The following is an 18,286-nucleotide window of genomic DNA, read 5'->3' on the forward strand; positions in this document are numbered from 1 at the left end:
AAATGCGCGTGACAGCCTTGTTTCTTTTTATCATAACGTCTTGTGTTTGCCAGCTTAAAGCGACCATCGGTGTGATTTATTTTGTTATGACAGTCGGACATTTGATGAAATGTCACTTTTTATTTCCAAGCGGCTAGATGCTGGCGGGCTGGACAAAATGATCTCGACAGCCGTAGTTTGGTGACCCCTTATCTATACCAAATGAAACAAACTACATACAACACGGTAAAATAGCAACCAACATAGATGAAAACATAAAATTCTTGGAAACATAACAAAGCGCACAGAAAACTCATAAATTGTTACTAAAAGAAAAAAACAAACAAACACCGCAAGTAACACGGTAAAGCAAAGGCTCCATGTTAATACTAATGGAGAACGGGTTAAGTCGTTAAGTTTCACAAATTCCCACTGCATGTTAAATGAGGAACTTCCCGCTTTCATGCGATATGTCGTTGAATAAAAACTGTTTCTTGCACATCACCCTATTAATTAACAGCGTATTCAAAATGAGACGGAACTGGAAACAGTGGTGTTTACATCGTAAACGTTTATGGTAAACCAATCAAATAATAAATACAAACTTTCAGGGCTGGTGGAAATAAATTTCTATACAAATATCTTTCTCCTTAAATATTTATTTTGCTTCTCAAGCTCAGATATTATTGAAAAAGCATCCATTAACTGCTCTTTCATATCTGTAGGCCCGGCATGGCCTAGCGCGTAAGGCGTGCGACTCGTAATCCGAGGGTCGCGGGTTCGCGCCCGCGTCGCGCTAAACATGCTCGCCCTCCCAGCCGTTTACACTGCTAAATTAGGGACGGCTAGCACAGATAGCCCTCGAGTAGCTTTGTGCGAAATTCCCAAACAAACAAACAAAAAATCATATCTGTACTAATCACAGCCAATGGTTTGGTTTGAATTTCACGCAAAGCTACAGAGGTCTATCTATTTAGAGGTGTAACTCTAGAGGGAAGGCAGCTAGTCATCACCACTCACCGCCAACTCTTGAGCTACTATTTTACCAACGAATAGTGGGATTGACCGTAACATATAACGCCCCCACGGCTGAAAGGGCGAGCATGTTTAGTGTGACGGGGATTCGAACCATCGACCCTCAGATTACGAGTTGAGTGCCTTAACCACCTGGTCATGCCGGCCCTCACAGCCAATCCATATGTTATAGTATTTTAAAAAGGGGTTGCACAATACTCAGAAAGTTCGGATGTGTTTTTAAACTCGAAAAAATCAACACTGAATGTAGAAAAAGCAAAATTTGATTTACGCACGTTTATTACATTTATTATGTAGATTAAAAGTATCAAATAGTAATTATTCATGGCCAATTAAAATTCGATGTTCTCCATTTTTAGTAACTACATATACTATAACACTATTACATATATGTTTTACAGTTATGTTTATGTTACAGTGGTACGGGTTGGTGTCATGTGTATGCTATCCTTTTGCATAATGTGGATATCTTTCTATATTTTTAGCATGTGTTCCATTTTAACAAAGTTTAGTTTGTTTTGAATTTCACATAAAACTACATGAATGCTTTCTTCGCGGCCTGGCATGGCCAAGCGCGTAAGGCGTGCGACTCGTAATCCGAGGGTCGGGGGTTCGCGCCCGCGTCGCGCTAAACATGCTCGCCCTCCCAGCCGTGGGGGCGTATAATGTGACGGTCAATCCCACTATTCGTTGGTAAAAGAGTAGCCCAAGAGTTGGCGGTGGGTGGTGATGACTAGCTGCCTTCCCTCTAGTCTTACACTGCTAAATTAGGGACGGCTAGCACAGATAGCCCTCGAGTAGCTATGTGCGAAATTCCAAAACAAACAAACAAAGAGCTTTCTACGCTGGTCGTTTCTCGTTTATCAGTGACAAGTTAGAAGGAAAGGAGCTAGTTACCACTATCCACCACTAAGTTTGGATTACTCTTTTACCATTGAATAATGGGACTGACCATTACACAATAACGCCCATACAGATGAAAGGGGATGTTTAGTGATACACATTCGAACTCGCGACTCTCAGTTCGCAAGCGGAGTGCCTTAACTACCAGGCTATGTTACACCTTAATATCGACCGTCATTCAAAGAAATATCTAACTTTCCTTATTCTAGATGTCCTCAGGACCTTATTCACTGATTGGCCATTAACCATGACTTCTTTCAGGAAAAATTGCTCATGATAATCTAGGGTAGAGAGCTTTGTTTTTTCTCGGTAAATCTGGTAGTTGCTAGTAGCAGCATTATTCTTGCATTTGAATCACAGTGAATAGATAGTGAGGCATGAGCAATCTGTCTGTTGGGTAGGAATATTAAGAAGATGAAGAAAATGAAATACGCAAAGAAAAAACAATTATATACACTGGTTTAAGGCTTACTAAGACCATAGTTACTGATTATATACACTGGTTTAAGGCTTACTAAGACCATAGTTACTGATTATATACACTGGTTTAAGGCTTACTAAGACCATAGTTACTGATGCATGGGAAGTTCTGAATTACAATTTCGCAAAATTCTTTTTCTACTGCAAAATTTTAATGTCAATTTGAGATTTTTAAAAGCCAGTTTTCAGAGTATTATGTCACTTTATGCAACTAAAGATGTATCATTTTTATATTAATAAACACATGCACTATAAGCATGTTTTGTTTTTGAATTTCAACTAACTTTGCTGTATAACTTTATACAATTTTCTTTACAAATTTAATATTTTGTCTGGTTCTGAGAATTCTGTCAACAAGTGCAAAAACATAGATGACTAATTCAAACTTTTGAAGTAGGTGTTACACAGTTATTCTACTGTAAAGAAGTACACAAACAGAGATTACTAAACCTTTGAAAATGGGCTGAGTACAAACAGTATCAATACTGCCAGAGGTAGTTTTTAGTTTTAAAAGAATGTTTAGAAAACGCACATCTTCGTGGTAAAATACATGATTTTGTGTGTTAAGATAAGAATAGAAACTGAGTGAAAAACAACAACTATATATTTTGTCAAATTTAGACACATTGTAGTAGTTCATAATAGGGGTTATCAATTTGTTGTTCTTTTTCATCATCATTATTATCCTTCTACTAATAATCCGTGATGACAAGAAAACTGCCCACCAGTGGCACAGTGGTGTGTTTGGGGACTTACACATTAAAAACAGGGTTTCGATACTCATGGTGAGCAGAGCACAGATAGCCCATTGTGTAGCTTTGTGCTTAATTCTAAACAAACAAACAAACGAGAAAACCCACTTGTAGAGAAAAATATATATTTAAGAACGGCTGGTATGAGTAAAGAAAGTACTATGTAGAGGAGCAAACAACATTTCGACCTTCTTCGGTCATCGTCAGGTTCACAAAGAAAGAAAGAGGTAATTGACCGATAGCTGACCACATGTTTGAAGGGGGTTGTGTAACTGAGTGTATGAATGTAGAGGGCGTACTTAGATGTTTGATTATATTTATTAATATAGGTATAAAAGTGTTCCTTTGTATTGGTTTATTTTGGGCTTGAGTTGTTGTATAAGTAAGGCTTTTTTAATTTTGCGTTTGTTTAAGCTTGTTTCTTCATTTAGTATTTGAGTGTTTTCTATGGTTATGTTGTGTTTATTTGATTTGTAGTCTCCAAAAACGTGTAAAGGTAAATTTTTGTGTTCTTTGAATCTGGTTTCCATTTTTCTACTAGTTTTTCCAATATAGAAGTCGTGGCAGTTATTACATTGTATTTTATAAATAATGTTGGTGTTGTAATTGTCAGTGTAGTTTTTAACGTATAGACCTTAGTTTTGTGCCTGGTTTTTGAATAAATTTGGTATTGATTGGAATATCATATTTTGTTGCTAGTTTTTGCTAAATGTTGGTTGTTTTTCTGCTGATGTCAGGAATATATGGTATACAGCAGTATATGGTTTCGTGATTTTTCAAATATGGGGTATATTTACTTTTGTTAGTTGATTTTGCTTTTTGTCTAGGTGTGTGCGTATATTGTTTTATACAGTTTGTGGAGGAAACTTATTGATATTGATGAAGTATTGCTTTATTTTGTCTAATTTTATCTGGTGACCATAGTTTTATGGCTGTGTTTATTTGGTTTCTTAGTATGTTGAGTTTTTGTTTTGTTTCATGTGCTAAGTCTCAAGGAATTTCTGTATTGTTCATAATCTAAAAGAAAATCATAATTGTAGTGTATATGATGTTACCCCTTGAAGTTTTTTCCTTACAAATATCTAATGTACTTTATAAAAGTTTACGTACAGAGTGAAACAGGAATTACCAGCCCACTTCCCTCCCAAAATGAACATAACCAGGTGGTTAAGGCACTCGACTCGTAATCTGAGGGTCACGGGTTCGAATTCCCGTCACACCAAACATACTCGCCATTTCAGCCGTGGGGACGTTATAATGTGACAGTCAAACCTACTATTTGTTGGTAAAAGAGTAGCCCAACAGTTGGTGGTGGGTGGTGATAACTAGTTGCCTTCCCTCTAGGCTTACACTGCTAAATTAAGAACGGCTAGCGCAGATAGCCCTCGAGTAGTTTTGCGTGAAATTCAAAACAAGCAAAATAATGGACTGTTGCCATCTGAGAGTCTTCTTTGCGCGATAGATATTTCGTCTCTTTACACTAATATTCCATAGGATAAAGGGCTAGAAAACTCTAAAGTCCACATTAAACTTTTCTGACCCATCAGAATATCAAACAGTAACTGATATTGTCAGCCGTGTTTTAACTCTGAAGAACTTCAAATTCAATGATGAACATTACCTTCAGGTTAACTGGACTGCAATGAATATCAAAATAGCTCCCAGTCATGCCAAAATATTTAGAGGTCGAACTGAAAGCCATCTTTTACAATTAAGTGATGTAGAAACTCATACATGGAAACATTATATAGATGACATATTTTTCATTCGGACAGCCGATTTTGAACCACGTAAAAACAAATATCTCATGTTGAAACACTTTTCACAAAACAATCAAGTTTACCTTTGATTTCCCTGTAAATGTTATGTACAAGTCTGTGTGTAAAATTCTGTCATTTGTAAAGACAGTGATATCAAGAAAGTTAATCTGAGTAGGCGAGAAATCACAACACCTTCACTATAAAGCTGTCATCCCTCTCACACTAAACGAAACATCATCTACAGTCAAGCTCTTAAAATACAAAAAAAATATGCCCAGATGAATCGCATTAGAGAAAAAACACCAAGGATCTGTAACAAACCATATTACAATGAGAATATAAAGATGCCGAAATCGACAGATATTCAGCGGAGAAACACCCTAAATTTAACAGAGCAATACTAAAATTTTAAATATAATTCATCTTATTTTTACCCATTACGTTTAACTCAGAAACGTTGTGGAAATTCTGAAAACAAATCATCTACTACAGCTCAATGATCTCCTTAAACAGATATTCTGTGAAGTTCTCGTTGTCTCCTTCCGAAAAAGCAGAACTCTAAAAGATAGTCTTGTTCACATAAAAGTGAATTACAAAACACACATACACACAAAAGGTTGTAGTCCATGCAATAAAGCTCCTTGTCAAACCTGCAAGTTCATAAAAACTATTGACTCCTTTTCTGACAAGCACAACCAAATTTCCAAATAAATCGTCATTTACTTAATAGAGTATAAACAAATGCAATCACCAATACGTAGGACATGAATGTTTCAACAACCATAATTAATTCTTCAATGAATACCTAAAAAGATTTCCCTGTTGCTCAACATTTTAATTGATCCGGTCATTCTAGTAACGTCATTATCTCATCAACATTGAAACAGAATTAAAAGCTAAAGCTGATAGAGAAATAAAAGAAGCTTATTGAATCACTAATCTGAACACCATTCAACTTATTGGAATCAATGTGGATCCAGGAATCAGTGACCTCCAATCTCTGTCAGAAATATAATTTTTGTCATTTGCTTATTTCTTTTGTATAGTACGAACCATAATTTTTATAAAACTTACTATTCATTTAAGATAATTATTTTCATACCAGTTTGTAGAAACTAATTAACTTCTCTTTTTTCATTCAATCTCCAAATATTACTTTTATTTGATTTAAACACTTAAGTATCGTTTCTTTACTTCTTTCTTAACTATTTCTAAAACAAAATATCCCTAACATCTTTTTTACATAACACACTTTTCACCAGCCACATTGTACCGGAAATGAAACACACTTACAGCAGTACATGGAAAGGTATACTAAATATTTCCTGGAAGACCAGATGCCCTAGATGGCGCCACTCATATCTTTACATATCACTCACCTTTCGAAAGTGTTGGGGTTATAGGATATAGGATTTTTTTATCATTTTAAACAAAATTAAGCACCACAACCCTCAGAAAACTACAGTTCACTAAGCTCAGCAAATACAATGGGCAAACTACTTGAAAAAAAATCACCGACTGACTACTCAGATTCTTGGAAATCAATCACTTAATTTGATAAATTGTTTGTTTGTAGTTAAGCCACACATTGAACTATCTGTGCTCTGCCCACCACGGTTATAGAAATCCCGTTTTTAGCACCATAAGTCCGCAGAAGTACCACTGTACCGTTGAAGATCACTTTCATAGACACGAAACACCTTTAGAAAAAGAGACAAATAACTGACCATTTTACCAGACTCATTGAAACAACATTTAACAATATAAACATCAAACATTTGTCATGGACACCTTCATTGATGTTCAGCAAGCTTTCGATTAAGTTTTGCACGAAGAAATAAGATACAAATTAGTAAATTCCAAAATTTTTAAACTTTATTTGTGATACATTTGCGATTTCAAAAAACAAAACAAAACTGTTCTGTAAATACAAAAGGCAATAGCATCGAATCTTTTTGCTCTTCTTCCTGAGCGCTTCATGGCCCTCTTATTAATCAACCTTCTAGATTTTATATTTGAATTACCTAAATCTAGAAATCAAAATATTAATATACATAGGCCTCCCAGGTTTCAACTGACATTCATCAAATAGTCCAATACAAACATCCAAACAATTATAACAACAATCAAACCACATACAGACTCGGTTTTCACAATGAAGAGTAATACTCAAACCCTTAAAACCAAATCCATAATTTGCTTAATAAACTAGGAAAAAACCTAAAGGAAGCTAAACAGGTTCAGATAAACATATACAACAAAATAAAAGCCACAGTAGCCACAAAATTCTTGGGCATCATGTGTTTCAAAACTCACATGAAAGAAACAAATAAAATATATCGCAGCTAAAGTAAAATAACAAATAAACACTCTAAAAGCTTCAAACAAACCACAACAAAGCTATCCATATGAAAAAACATGTGTACGTACACGAAAATAGATTACAACTTTGTAATTCTACTTAGTGCATCAAACTGAAACTACCCTAAACTATAAAAAATAAATACAAACAAAGTAAGACTTATCACTAAGTTACCTGAGTACATCTAAGTTAAAGAACTATACAGAATAACTAAACTACCGAATACCAAGCATATATTCTTCACGCTAAGAAACATTTCGTCAAAAAACAAAAACGAAAGAGAATCAAACTAACTTTTTCCTTCCATCTACTAGGTAATACTCTCCTTCCGTGGTGGCAAAGAATCCTATCATCATATGAGTTATGTCTTCAACAGCAATGGTACCTTCAAGAAACTGGTAACCATATTCTGGTTATAGTGATAATTGCAGAAGTGGGAAAATTCATAGTCCTAAGTGGTGCTTTCTAAGTGCCTATAATCATAAGCGGAGAGTGAATTACAATCAAACATAAAAAAACGAAATACAACCATCTACTCAGAAGTTGAAACAACACAAAAGAAGAGTACTGTCTTGGAGAGTGAATTACAATCAAACATAAAAAAAACGAAATACAACCATCTACTCAGAAGTTGAAATAACACAAAAGAAGAGTACTGTCTTGGAGAGTGAATTACAATCAAACATAAAAACAGAATACAGGAACTAAACTTACTCAATAACATCAATATCAAGCAGAAACCACAACGAGGCGAATCCAGAAAATACAGTTCAACAAAGAACTCTCTGAGCGTTGAAAAAGGTTGGTTTTGGTTTGTTTTGAATTTTGTGCAAAGCATGGCCAGATGGTTAAGGCGCTAGAGTCGTAATCTGAAGGTCGCGGGTTCGAATCCCCGTTATACAAAATATACTTGCCGTTTCAGCCGTAGGGTCATTATAATGTGACGTTCAATTCCTATATTCGTTGGTAAAAAGTAGCCCAAGAGTTGTTAGTTTGTGGTGAAGACCAGCAGCCTTTCCTCTACTCTTATATTGCTAAATTAGGGAAGGCTAGTGCAGATATCTTTATGCAAAATTCAAAAACAAACAAACAATTATTGTTTACAGATCAGTTTGCTTCTAGTAAACGGAACTTCAGCAGATGAACCAGATCCCTCGCGTTCATTCAAATAAGTTTTGAGGTCGTCACTTGTACAGCGTTTAAATTCCTTAATTAGAGGAAAATGTCTTAATTTGTCGAAACTGTTACCAATATGCATAAATTACTTCATTTGATCAAAATAAACCTCTTTTTCGGGGTCAAATTCCATATACGTTTGGCTATCTTATTTGCGACAACCTCAAAACTTTTGGCGATAACCTCAAGTATTAACTCGTATGCTTTTATGGTAGCTGCTTCAATCTTATCATACTTTATAAAATCTTCTAGAGAGAGAACAGCATAAGCTTATTGTGCTTTATCAGTTCAAAATACTCGGTGAGCTATTCCATGGTTTGGGGAACTTTCTCGAAATGTTGGAAATATTTATCAACTTCATTTTCATTAAGTGGTGGTAAATTGAATTATCGATTGTGTTCAAATTTGTCATTTTGCCATTGTCAATCATAGGTGAGTCTAAATTCCATTTCTTTCAGCCTAATTTCTTTATCGTTTCGATACGAATTTGTTCGATCTCGAGATGTTTACTGTCTCTTTCAGCTTCAATACGGGTTTGCTTTTCCTGGGTTTCGATGCAGGCTTGTTCAAGCTCGGGTAAAAATCACAAAACAAAATGATCCATGTACGCTGTCGAAAATTTTCAGTTTCCATACAAAACTATTACGGTAATCGACCCTGCTCATCCTGAGTGATGCAGGCCAAAGGTCTGTCGAAAAAGGTTGGAATGTGCCACTTTTGAGGAGTATTTTATCCCTCGTTTTTGCACACACATTCTAAAATAAAAAGCTCATATATAGCACCGAACAATTTCCAGTTACTATTCCAAAAATTACACCAATGAGTCAGCCAACTCTGAGTGACGCTAATACACTCATAATGAATGATCTGTATAGTAAGGCTAACCACGTTAAATTAATATACCTTAAGACGTACAAATTTAAAATTACAAACACAGTTTTTGTGGCAATGAATATTTTACATTAAGTTCAACATAATGCTGAAATTCTCATATTCCATAGCAAATTCTGCGCGTGCTCAGGTTAATAACATACGTCACCTGCTTGCCGAAAATCGTTTGCTACTGCGCTGTTGTTTTTCATGTATCAGAATTTACCTTCATTCAAAAAGGGACTAAACATTTTCGTGTTTGGTTGAATATTTTAAGCTTAAAGCTATATGCCACTGTAGTGGTAAGTATTTTTATCGCCTTGAGCAGAGATTTAGGCTTTCTTCTAGCAATTTTCATTTCGAAATCTTTAGCGCCGCGTACGAAAGGTAGCTAATCAGCTAATTTTATTTTTCAGCCAGATTTGTTTTACTTAACTCCACATTTCATTGCAGAATGATTTTTTAGCTTTTAGTTTGCTACAAATTATTATTTGTTTGGGTCTAGACTTATGACAATACCAATGCTAGAATAGATAAATAGACAGACAAATCTAGGCCCTAGGCATGTTGGAAAAGCTAAGCAAAGCACAAAGGAATCTGGTAATAAGAGGCGGTGGCAGTGGTACACAATGCAGTCGCTGGTGAACCTTTTAAATAAAATGATGTGCTCGAGCGAACATTTTATTGATGGATAAAAATTCCATGCTCCTTTTACTGCTTTTTTAACTGAAGTTCTTTTATTTGATGTGAAAATTAGGATATAAAAAATGGGAGGGCGTGGGCTTCAGCCCTCTATCCTCTAACTCCTAGATATTTGATTTTACGAAAACATGCAAAAAGTGTAAATTTGTGCTATAACCACATTCGTACCTATAGCACGACTAGATTAATACGATATTCTGCCATTACTTTTAAAATATCAAACGGTTTTGACAATTCAGCTCAAACCATGGATATCTGAGATGACGGGTCTTTTATCGAAATAATGTCAAACAGCCATACCAGATTATATTGTGGCTCAGAAAACAGTCCAGGGTGTCATATATAATTTTTCTAAACCAATGAATTCTCTAATAAATGTTTTGATAACGTAAATGATAAAACAAATGTGCTACATGTCGATTGAGTAGTTGAAACTGATCTACCAGAATCTGACGCAAGAAAAATAAATGCGCAAAGAAGTAGTGTTTAATGAAGCTTCTCAAAATGGCCACGATAAGTACAGAGTCAAAGTGTTAACATGGATACTACACTGACTAGTCAACTCTTGAAGCATGTTGAATTTTAGATTTTTTATTGCTTAATCCTAGTAGTTTTAAAGAACTTAGGATGAAATGAGCGATACACATGTAAAATTGCATGAAATGATCTGTCAATATTTTGATGTGCTTATTGAACCCCAAAACATTTTCATAAGTAAATCGATAATTTAGCACTAAACTGGTCAAAATTCAAACTTAATGCTATAAATCACTATATACCAACGTTCTTTAACGTTTCATAGTGAGACTCCCCAGGCGAAGGAGAAAAATTATGATTCCGATAGTTTATGATTTGAAAGCTTGCTGGCACAGCGCAAAGTCAACGTACTCATAAAGGTAAAAACTTGGTTTCAATACCACAGATAGGCACAGTGTAGATAGCCTATTAAGTAGATTTGTGCTTAACCATAAACAAACAAAAATTGAAATTGAGAGATTACTTGGGAAACACCTTGCCGCATAAGTTTGATGTATTACTATTGTTAATGGTCGCCACCCGGCAAGGTAAACAAATTAGTTTTGATATTTTTATTGCATTTTTCTTTTTTAACAATTTTTAATTCCACTAATTCTTCCTTTGCGAAAAAACAACAACAACAAAAAACGATTCGCAGCTGATCCCACCCTGGAAGACCCCCGTGCTTCTATAAGAAGGCACTCTTCATAGTATGAGAACTTTTGCAGTATATTCAAAATTAAATTACAATAAATCAGAAAATGAAGCTGAAGAAGTCATCTGCATATCACATAAAACTGTCATCATTGTGTGCATTCATTTTATATGAAAATAGCACAAGCTAAACAGTACATCTCACTTTCAAAGCGAGTAAGACAATATTGATATTAATAAATTGTATTTAGTATTAAACATGTTATATTTGAATACAATGTGGTTGAAATATTTTTACCCACTCTTATTGTTAAAATATAATTGGTTAAAATAAAATATGATAAGTATGCGTAATTGTAATTCATTCCATTTTAACCTTTAGATTTGTATTTTAGTTAGAAAGTTTGTACAAACATAATCCTTATAAACATACTTAGAAAGATGCTTTATGTCTTTAACTTTTGAAAAAAAACATACTTTAACATTGGTAATGATATTGTATTTAAAGCGGTAAAACGGTCGTATGTCACAATCCAGTAATTACCTACTTCTAAATTTTTATCTTTGACTATCAGTGTTTCTTTTGTATGAAGGATATCCGACTATGTTTACAAATTTGTTTTTCAGCATAATCCTTGAGAAATGTTAATATGTTTCTTAGTATTCATATATACTGAGAGTGGATTTATTTCATCACATGGACATGTGTCAAACATGATTTAACTATATCAAATAATTGTACCATACTTGTTATGTACGTGTTTATATTCATTATAGATTGTTATAAGCATACGTAGATCAGGTAAGCCTCTCATTTGAAATTCTATTATATACACGTAAGTTGAAGTTTTTAGAATAAATTTATTTTAACAGATCTCTTAAACGCTATTGAAGTTTGAGGCGAAACACTTTAAATATGATGTCTGTTCTGTTTTATACTCTTTTTCCAAACATTTAGATTATCACCAATTTTAATCATTTATGGATGCACCAAGTGCTTAGCGAGCTTGACTCGTAATCTAAGAGTCGCGGGTTCGAATCCCTGTCACACCAAACATGCTCTCCCTTTCAGCCATGGGGGCATTATAATATTTCAGTCAATCTCATTATTCGTTGGTAAAAGAGTATGCCAAGAGTTGCCGATGGGTGTTGATGTCTAGCTGCCTTCTCTCTGGTCTTACGCTGCTGATTTAGAGACGGCTAGCGCAGATAGCTCTCGTGTAGCTTTACGCAAAATTAAAAACACAACAAATAAAACAAACTTAATACATCCATAAATTACAACCTCATTACCAGTGAATACCTGCAAAATAAGATAAACCATTTCTCACCTGATAATCGTTATATGTGTCATAATCCACTGGGTCATTATGGTAAGGTACTCTCATGATGACAAAAGTGAAATGTAATAATGACCCTCTCATGTTCAACTGACATACGACGACCGGCTCGACATGACCAAGTGGGTTAAGGCGTGCGACTCTTAATCTGAGGGTCACGAGTTCGCATCACCAAACATGCTCGCCTTTTCAGCCGTAGGGGCGTTATAATTTAACGGTCAATCCCACTATTCGTTGGTAAAAGAGTAGCCCAAGAGTTGGCGGTGGGTGGTGATGACTAGCTGCCTTCCCTCTAGTCTTACACTGCTAAATTAGGGACGGCTAGCGCAGATAGCCCTCGAGTAGCTTTGCGCAAAATTCAAAAACAAACGTACGACGACCAATCTCATCATTTATATATATATATTTGAATAGTTTGTAAGTTTTTTGCTTTTTTTATACAGCCCTGTACTGAAGTTTCATTGTCACGTCTCCATCTTGACCTTTAATTTAAATAATTCCTGACAGTGGCAAGAGTGCATTACTGGCTATACTGGGTTCAACAGTATCCTAGTAAACACAGAGTGAATCAAATTCTCCATTCATGTTAACAGTACGTGAAACTGCAGCTGACTCTGATATCATACGATTAAATTCAAATCTGCGGAGTAAAGACAATATTGGACTTAATAATATAGTGAGCCTCTTTTTTTCACATTGACACTTATTTTTCTGGTGAATGAATCATAATAAAACACAGGATATGTGTCAGCTTCACAATATAAATATTCTAACTGGTTTAGCATTATAATAAAATCCTCAGGCTCTTTCTAACGACCTGGTCTTATATAAACAAGTTTACTGAGACTTTGCGAGCAAGAAAGTAGGGAGATACTTTATACCAAGTATGTGGATATCGTAATTCAGGCAAGGCAATTAATTTTCCCACGAGCCTTCGACGTTAACAGATCTCAGAAGACGTGCGATATATTTTGTCAAGGCATTGTTTGCAAAATAATTTATAAAACTATTGTTGGCTAATGCTATATACAACTGATCCATATCAAGTAATGTGTAATAGAATTATAAATGACAATTCAGAATGCCTTGAGGAATTCAGCTATTAAACTTATTTGGATATCCTTTCCATTTAACGAAATACTGTTAATTTTTTCCACTTGGAATCGGAATTTCACTTGTGTGATTAAGGTCTTTTTTAATACTGCAGTGATATGACCTGTTATAGACATTGGCTAATTTTTTTAAAGACCGATATATATTTGCATTTTCCATTTTGTGTAAAATAGTGCAAAATTTTAATTTTAAGAGTAAGAATATGAAATCAGCTATAGAGATTTTAGCTTCATCATGCGTATTAAAATAGTGAATGTTTTATTCCTTGAGATAATATTAGAAAAATTTTCTTTCAGCATCAGTTTCAAGCTTACAAGGTTTTCGATTTTGATTGAAAGTGTGCTCGATGGTCATTATAAGTATAGCTCCTTTCTCATTTCTGAGAGGAACAATGCATGCATATTTTGAAAGCACACTGATAGACGTCAGCAAATACTTAAATTGGTTGTTATAATTATTTATGTTACATGGACCTACTAAAAACTTTACTTCAGTCTTCATATATTGTCAGCAGACTGAAATTTGCTAGAAAGTACAAGTCTGGGATGTTTATGATTGGAAAAGGGTGTTATGTTGGATAAGTCCAAGTTTGAAATATTTAGTTCAAAGCATAGGTTGTACAACCAGTAGAAGAAAAGTGAAAAATACTTACTTCAATGCATAGCACCTACCATGAAGCATAGGGGATGTGACGGTTTGGGAGTATTTTTTTGCTAAGGCGACATTTGCAACACTATTAACAAAATAGATGAAATAATGGACCAGTGGAAGAATCATCAGACATTGATCCATTATGGTACATCCAGTGGTTTGCATGTTTCTACTAAAAAGAAGATAATGATTCCAAACGTTCATCCAACCCATGCAGAAATTACTTAGCTAAGAGGAGTTGCTGGAGTCGTTCAAATAATGCAATGGCCCCATAGAACCCTGATCTCAACCCAACTGAGTAGATCTGAGATTTGATAGATTACAGCTTGATAAATCAAAAGTTACTTCCAAAGAAACTTGATGAGAGTGTATTAGAGACTTTTGATGAAGAATCTCAAAGGGCACTTTAATTAAATACGTTGCAAGAATGTCTGCAGCTAATAAAGCAAAAGGGGGCACATAAAATATTAATTGTCTGCTAAACTCGAGCACATCCACTGAGTTTCTATTGTACTAAATATGAATACTAATAAAATTTCATGTTTCACCTATGATTTACCTCCCATTATTCTTTGAAGGTCGATTATGTTACTCTTCAGAACATTAATCACTACTTCTTTTCGATCATTCCATGTTGCATCCGCATTTGAAAGTATTAACTTTAATAGTAAGTCAGTTTTCTTTTCATATTTTACAAATACTCTGTCAAAGATATCCAAATTTTCATGAGTTGGTGATTCCATTTTAATTTTAATAGGTTCCATGGCTTGTGACTGAAATATTTAATAACGTTGTTGTAGCTGATTTAGCATTTTAGCTTTATTATCTGCTAGTAGAGTATTATTATTATTATATTACAGATTTCATATCTTTATCTGAAGCATTTAAAATTTTATAAATAGGTGTTTAAGTTGATAAAGCAAGTGTAATAGATCTTCAGGAACAAGAATCATTTGTTTTGCATGTTCCATCTTAAACACCAGCACCTTTACCAATAGCACGTCCTGACAAACTACCAAACAGAGAAACTATTGGTACTATAAGTAATGGTAATAAATCTTCATTTCTGTTAAACAAATATTCTCTTATCAACCAATGCTCTCAGTAATGACTTCTATCATCTAAGTTTCTGCTTTTGTATGTTTATCATTGTTCATGGTAACATTGAGCTTTTAAAACATTTAAAGCACATCCACCACTCCAAGTTATGAAATCATTGTTAACTCCAGCAATCATATCATTAACTTGTTCATGTTTTAGTTAATGCTAAGAACCACTCTGGGTGTTGTTTAACTCTAGGTGTCATGAGGAATAATGACAAAATGAGAGTGTGTGAACATTATATAAATCTATTTAAATAAATATTTATAAAATAATTTACAACCATTTAAATATGGCATCACCCTTATGAATTGGACAGTGGAGAGTTAATTTATGCAGTTAATTCACTCTGTGACATCATATTGACTTCAAATTATAACGAGGAATGGGGAAAAAGGCTTCTCAACAGTATTTTCTCACGCCCCTTAGTAAACAAGAGATGTATAGTTCTATCTTTGCAAACTAATCACATTCTACAAATATACATATATAAACAATGGTTCCATCTTTCCAGGAGATTTTTGAATATTTTTTGTCACCCAGTAACATTGTCTGCAAGAAATTGCTTAAAAAAAAAAGGTTATTTATAGAAAACCACACCTACATAATGACTGTGTAAACATTTGAATGCTAGTTTTTTAATAATGTATGGTCCATCCTTGAAATGAAATTCTTCACTGTCTATGTGGCAGAAATCATTATAATGTATGGATATATATCACTTAGGCACGTACACTTCAATCTCATCCACTAGAAACAAACAAGTTCTTAACCATAAATGGTGGGAAGTTTGTTGTTTCAAATCAATGATTAGATATCCAAATAGATGCTGAGTTGCATCTTGACAGGCTTCTTCAATATATTTGACACATGTGAGAAACATGTCTCACTAAATCATTCAGCTAACACTTGTCTCACATTCTTCAATAAAATTATGTATCAAAAGTTGAAATCAATATCTACCCTAATAAAATAAAATTTATATAATATAAAATACAGATTAATTCAAATTGTGACCCCCACTTGTAAAAAAGTTAAGACATTCCCTTATTTTCTCCCCTTTCAAACATAAGATTTGGCTTTTTGGTTTGTAAATAATCTCGAAAAGTTTCAAATAATCTTTGACAAAATAAATGTTAGGAAAGGTTTGCATTAAATTAGTGTACAACTGTTGGTATTCACTACAGAACCACAGATTTTCTGAAGTAAGGTGAATAATATTATGGTAATTTGATAACACAGTGCTACCAAACTGGGTTTTAACATTTTCAGTTGGACCCCACACTAAACAAGTGAAAGGGTGTTGTAGATGGTAATCTAAACCCAAGGACCACCCTCTCATTAAGTAAATTAATAAATTAGTAGCCATATCGTAGGATATTAAAGTCTGTTAGAATATTTCTTTTGTTGTAGACAGGGATGTATGTTTTGAATTATGGTCTAATTATATTTCGTGTTTTCGTATCCCAACATGTTGTAATGGCATGCTGAGAAGGATTAAAAATATATTTTATTCTTCATTGAAGAGGGGTTTAACTTTTGACTGTTGATAAAATTAAGGGTAAATAATCTGATCTTGTAACAGGACTTACCATCTTCATATAAGTGTCAGTATTGCTTAGGTCCACAACTGACCCACAATGTAACGTAATGTCTGTCAAGCTTGTCTGTAAATTCTCCAAGATAATCACCTAGAGGGGAATCATTAGTAATTGAAACAACACTTATGTCATAGTACAAGACAGATTATCCTAATCTTTCTACTGTACTGTACAATTTCAGACATACATAAGCAGTAGCAAGTCACCACAAAGATATCTGTTTGATCTTTCTGACGTATCTTCTCGTGCTTATGTCTCTAATGAAGAGCAATAACTTCATCATTGACTAATGTAACATCTGTTATAATTTTGTTGTTATTGTTCATTAATGAATAATACTGTTTAATAGATATTATGTAGGTTAGTTACAATTTGTCCTCAGACATGCCCCAATGACCATGAGTTAAGACATTGTTTTGCAACTGACCTTCTGCCTAGGTAAAGTATTATGTTGTCAGAGGTCAAGTTCACACCTTTTTCAGCATACCAATGTCCTACAAATATACATAGCTTATTTAATAAATTTAAACTTCATAGCTGGTAAAGTTGAAGCTGGTAAACTAAACATACATTGTTTTATAAATTTAAATCATATTGATTCTGTTGAGAGTGGTGAGGTTATTCAAGAGTTATCTGAATGCCTCTATAAAAACAACTAAAACAGTATTATAATTATTACAGCTGTTTGGTTTGTTTTGAATTTCGTGCAAATCTACATGAAAGCTATCTGTTCTAGCCATCTCTAGTTTAGCACTGTAAGACTAGAGGGAAAGCAGCTAGTCATCACCATTCACCACCAACTCTTGGGCTACTCTTTTACCAATGAATAGTGGGATTGACCATCACATTATAACACTCCTGTGGCTAAAAGAGCGAGTGTGTTTGGCGTGACCCTGGGATTACGAGTTGAGTGCCTTAACCACCTGGCCATGCCAGACTGCACCGAGGGGAATCGAACTCTCCTGATTTTAACATAGTAAATCCATAGACTTACCGCTGTAAGAGTGGGCGACCTGATATCACGTCATTACATATATTACTTAAATATCATTAAATCATGCTTATAAATATTGTAGTCATGTTATGTTAATGTCAATGGGTACAAAACAAAGGTGTCCGCGAGGAGACATTGCACCCTCCCCTGGAAAATGCAAAATTCCTTCTTTATTCATATTTATATGATTTTTTTTAAATTTAATTCACAATTTCACAGTACTTTGCTCTCCACCTCTGAAAACTGTGCCCCTCATTGGAAACATTTATGCAAATACCCAGGAGTATACACTATAAT

Source organism: Tachypleus tridentatus, chromosome 2 (genome assembly GCF_004210375.1).
Source record: "Tachypleus tridentatus isolate NWPU-2018 chromosome 2, ASM421037v1, whole genome shotgun sequence".
Lineage (NCBI taxonomy): Eukaryota > Metazoa > Arthropoda > Merostomata > Xiphosura > Limulidae > Tachypleus > Tachypleus tridentatus.